Below are 6,000 nucleotides of genomic sequence, written 5' to 3' on the forward strand. Positions count from 1 at the left end.
TAATCCTAAAATTCATATGGAACCACAAAAGATCCAGCAATTCTGAGGGAAAAAAGAGCTGGAGGCATTAACTATCCCAGACTTCAGACAATACTACAAAGCTACAGTAACCAAAACAGCATGGTATTCACACAGAAACAGACATATAGATAAGTACAACAGAATAGAAAGCCCAGAAATAAATCCACACAGTTATGAATGATTAATCTTTAACAAAGGAGGCAAGAATATACAGTGGAGGAAGACAGTCTCTTCAACAAGTGATGTATGGGAAAGCTGGACAGCCTCATGTAAATCAATGAAGTTAGAACATTCCCTAACACCATATACAAAAATGAACACAAAATGGTTTAAAGACCTAAATATAACACATGACAGCATAAAACTCCTAGAAGAGAACATAGTCAAAACATTCTCTAACATAAATCATAGCAATATTTTCTTAGATCAGTCTCCCAAGGCCAAAGAAATAAAAGCAAAAATAAACAAATGGGACCTAATCAAACCTAAAAGCTTTTGCATAGCAAAGGAAACCATCAACAAAACAAAAAGACAACCCACAGAATGGGAGAAAATATTTGCAAATGATGTGACCGACAAGGGGTTAATTTCCAAAATATACAAACAGCTGGTACAACTCAATATCAAAAAAAGAAACAACCTAATCAAATAATGAGCAGAAGACCTAAATAGACATTTCTCCAAAAAAGACATACAGATGGCCAACAGGCACATGAAAATGTGCTCAACATCACTAATTATTAGAGAAATACAAATCAAAAACACAATGAGGTATCACCTCACACTGGTCATAATGGCTATCATCAAAAAGTCTACAAATAATACATGCTGGAGAGGGTATGGAAAAAAGGGAACCCTCCTACACTGTTGGTGGGAATGTAAATTGGCACAGCCACTATGGAAAACAGTATGGATGTTCCTTAAAAAAAAAAAAAAAAAAAACTAAAAATAGAGCTACCACATGATCCAGGAATCCCACTCCAGGGCATAAATCTGGAAAAGACAAAAATTATAATTCAAAAAGATATATGCACCTCAATGTTCATAGCAACACTATTTACAATAGCCAAGACATGGAAGCAACCAAAGTGCCCATCAATAGATGAATGGATAAAGAAGATATGGTATATATACACAATGGAATACTACTCAGCCATAAAAAAGAATGAAATATTGCCATTTGCAGTAACATGGATGGACCTAGAGATTATCATACCAAGTGAAGCAAGTCAGACAGAGAAAGACAAATATATCACTTATATGTGGAATCTAAAAACTAATACAAATGAATCTATTTACAAAACAGAAACAGACTCACAGACATAGAAAGCTTATGGTCACCAAAGGGAAAAGGGAGTTGGGGAGGAATAAATGAGGAGTATGGGATTAACAGATACACACTACTATACGTAAAATAGATAAGCAACAAGGATTTACTGTGTAACACAAGGAATAATATTCAATATCTTGTAATAACCTATAATGGAAAATTATATATATATGTGTGTGCATATATATGTGTGTGTGTGTGTGTGTATATATGTATTTGAATCACTTTGTGGTACACCTGAAATTAACACAATACTATAAATTGACTAAAAATTTTTTTTAAAGTTTTATCCATTTATTAAGCAAATACTTTTTTTAACATCTTTATTGGAGCATAATTGCTTTACAATGGTGTGTTAGTTTCTGCTGTATAACAAAGTGAATCAGCTATATGTATACATATATCCCCATATCCCCTCCCTCCTGCATCTCCCTCCCACCCTCCCTATCCCACCCTTCTAGGTGGTCACAAAGCACCGAGCTGATCTCCCCATGCTATGCGGCTGCTTCCCACCAGCTATCTCTTTCACATTTGGTAGTGTATATATGTCCATGCCACTCTCTCACTTCGTCCCAGCTTACCCTTCCCCCTCCCCGTGTCCTCAAGTCGTTTCTCGACGTCTGCATCTTTACTCCTGTCCTGTCCCTAGGTTCTTCAGAACCTTTTTTTTTTTCTTTTTAGATTCCATATACATATGTGTTAACATACGGTATTTATTTTTCTCTTTCTGACTTCCTTCACTTTGTATGACAGACTCTAGGTCCATCCACCTCACTACAAATAACTCAGTTTCATTTCTTTTTATGGCTGAGTAATATTCCATTGTATATATGTGCCATATCTTCTTTATCCATTCATCTGTTGATGGACACTTAGGTTGCATGCATGTCCTGGCTATTGTAAACAGAGCTGCAATGAACATTGTGGTACATGACTCTTTTTGAATTATGGTTTTCGCAGGGTATATGCCCAGAAGTGGAACTGCTGGGTCATATGGTAGCTCTATTTTTAGTTTTTTAAGGAATCTCCATACTGTTATCCATAGTGGCTGTATCAATTTACATTCCCACCAACAGTGCCAGAGGGTTCCCTTTTCTCCACACCCTCTCCATAAGCAAGTACTTATTGATATATTTTTACAGTACTTGGGATTGCATCTCTTATTGAATTGGCAAGAATTAGTATCACTGTGAGGGAGAGAGAATAAGGATACTGGCTAAAAAAAAATTTTTTTTTTTTAATATCAATGGTCTTATCAATGTTCTGTTTTTCCTAAAGTGTATGGCTGAGGTGTGGCCCAGGCTGGCATGGAGGAGAGAGGTGTTCTGGATCTCTTTACAGACACCCAACCTGGTTTTGTACTAGAGCCAGGGGGTTGTGAACAGCTCAGACCACAGACAAAATTCTATTTCAAATATGGTATTTTATTTAGCCTCTTCAGTAAGAGTTCTGGCTAGAGGAATGAAAAGGTGAGAAAGGAAAGAATAATTCATTTGGATGATAGCAAAGAGGTCTGGGCTCCTTATCATAATTCAGATCAATGTCCAGAGTCACAAAATCTCAGTTGGAAAGTTCTTCATGGAACTTTCATTCCTGCCCTGTCCAATGCCCAAATCTCCTTTATGCTGTCCCAAGGGAGTGGCCATCCAGCCTTCACCTGAGCACGCAGGGGAAACAAGACGGTTCTAAGTAGCTCCCCTGTTTCAGACTCTTGTTATTGTGGGAGCTCCTCCCTGTAAGGAGCTGACACGTGCCTTTCTGAAACTACCACCTGATGATTCTAACTCTGTTTCCTACTGCCACACAAGGAAGTCAAATTTCTCTTACACAGAGGCAGGTCATACTCCTCCTGGATTCTTCCTTTAAGCTAAATAATCATATCCCTGAGGACATCCCACTTCAATTTATAAAAATCTTCTTTTTTTGAGTTAATTAACACATCTATCACCTCACATATTTACTTTTTCGGTGAGAACATTTAAATTCTACGCTCATAGAAAATTTCAATTATACAATACAGTGTTATCAGCTATAATCAACATGTTATACGTTAGATTCTCAGTCCTTATTCATCTTATAACTAAAAATTTGTATACTTTTATCAACCTCTCCCTATTTCCCCCACTCCTAAGGCAACCACTTTTCTACTCTGTTTCTATGAGCTTCCCTTTTTTTTTTTTTTTTTTTACATTCCACACATAAGTGATATCATGCAGTATTTTGTCTTTGTCTGCCCTATCTTATACCATACTCAAAAATCAAGCCAAAATGGATTAAAGACACGAATATAAGACCTGAAACTATAAACCTCTTAGAAGGAAATATAGGGGGCAAGCTCCTTGACATTGGTCTTGGCAGTGAGTTTTTGGATCTGACACCAAAGCAAAGGCAGCAAGAGCAAAACAAACATGTGAAACTATATCAAACTAAAAGGCTTCTGCTCAGCAAAAGAAACCATTAACAAAATTAAAAGACAACTTAGGGAATAGAAGAAAATAGTTGCAAACCAAATATCTGATAAGAGGTTACTATTAAAAATATATAAGGAATTTATACAACTCAACAGCAAAAAAAAAATAGCCCAATTAAAAAATGGGCAAAGGACGTGAATAGACGTTTTTCCAAAGATGATATACAAATGGCCAACAGGTACATGAAAAGGTGCTCAACATCACTAATCATCAGGGAAATGAAAATCAAAACTACAATGAGATATCATCTTACACCTGTTAGAATGGCTATTATCAAAAAGACAAGAGATAGCAAATGCTGCAGGGGATGTGGAGAAAGGTAAACCCTTGTACTCTGTTGGTGGGAATGTAAATTGGTACTGTCACTTTGGAAAACAGCATGGAAGCTCTTTTAAAACTTACAAATAGAAATACCATATGATCCAGAAATCCCACTTCTGAGTACTTACCCAAAGGAAATAAAACCATTATCTCGAAGAGATATCTGAACTCTATGCTCAATGCAGCGTTATTCACAAGAGGCAAGGTACAGAAACAACCTAAGTGCCGGTCAATGGATGAATGAATCAAGAAAATATTGTATTATATGTTTACAATACAATAATACAACACAAAAACACAGAAATTCTGTTGTTTGCAACCACATGGGTACGCCTGGATAGTGTTATGCTAAGTGATATAAAAATCCTTTTTAATGTGAGGTGCCCCAACTTGAACTTGATACTCATTTTATAGTTCACCAGCTTACAGTGTAGTGATAGTATCACTTCCTTTTTCATTGCCACTCTATTTCCCCTACTCTTTAATTTCATGTGTACTATTCACCTTCTTGTATTAATTACCCTCTCCAAGTCTCAGTTTCCATACCTATACTATGGAAACAATAGTACCAATCCTCAAAGAATTGCCGTGGGCATCATCACATAATGCTTAACACACAAGAAGTACTCAACAAAAGTAAGCTATTATTATTGGCATTAAAAGTTTAGGACAGGGACTTCCCTGGTGGTGGCGTGGTTGGGAGTCTGCCTGCTGGTGCTGGGGACGCGGGTTCGAGCCCTGGTCTGGGGGGATCCCGCATGCTGTGGAGCACCTGAGCCTGTGTACCGCAACTACTGAGCCTGCACTCTGGAGCCCCCGCGGCCACAACTGCTGAGCCCACGTGCCATGGCTGCTGAGACCTGCGCGCCTAGAGCCCACGCACCACAGCGAGGAGTGGCTCCCGTCTCCCCAGCTGGAGGGGGCCCGCGCACAGCTACAAAGACCCAACACTGCCAAAATAAACAAATAAATAAATTTTAAAAAAAAAGTTGTTAAAAAAAAAGTTTAGGACAAAAAAGGATGATGTTTCCCTTTCTAACAGAATCCCCAGCCTCCAAATATACCCAATTTGAAGAAGGAGAATGAAATCTCAGTAATGGTAATGCGAGAAGCTTCCAAGATAGAAGGCAACACCTTTGATGAGTATATTAGTTAACTAATGATGCATGATAAATTACTCCAAAATTTAATGGCTTAAAACAACACTCATTTACCATATCGGAGTCTTGGAGTGTTAGGAATCCAGGTGTGGCTTTTAGAGGACCTGCTACAAGCTCACTCGCCTAGTTGTTGGCAGGACTCAGTCCCTGCTGGTTGTTGGACAGAGATATCATTTCCTTGTCAGAGACTTGATCCTCTCTTAGGGCAGCTCACAACATGGCAGTGGGCTTCTCCCAGAACAAGTGAGCAAGATGGAAGCCACAGCCTTTTTGTAACCTAATCTCAGAAAAGATAACCCATCAGTTCCACTGTTTTCTATTTGTTAGAAATGAATTCTTAAGTACAGCCCACACTCAAGGCAAGGGTTGGAGGGACTGCACAAAGGCATGAAAAGCAGGAGGCCAGGATCACCAGGGGCCATCGTGGGCTGCCTATCACAGTGAGGTTATGCCATCTTGTAAAGAAGAGGCTGGAAAAGAGAAGCACACACGCACACACACACACACACACACACTAGCTGTCTATTCCCAGACTCACAGCTTTGAGTGATGGGGGAGGGAGGGGCGTCATTGATCAGGCACTATAGAATGCAGAGAGGGAAAGGATCTTAGACCTTATCAAAGTCAGCCCCCTCACTTTATGCTCAAGAAGACCAAAACCCAGAGGAAAGAAGTAGCCTGCCCAAGATTGCATACT

The sequence above is a fragment of the Balaenoptera borealis genome (assembly GCF_965194805.1).
Source record: "Balaenoptera borealis genome assembly, chromosome: 3".
NCBI classification, from domain to species: domain Eukaryota; kingdom Metazoa; phylum Chordata; class Mammalia; order Artiodactyla; family Balaenopteridae; genus Balaenoptera; species Balaenoptera borealis.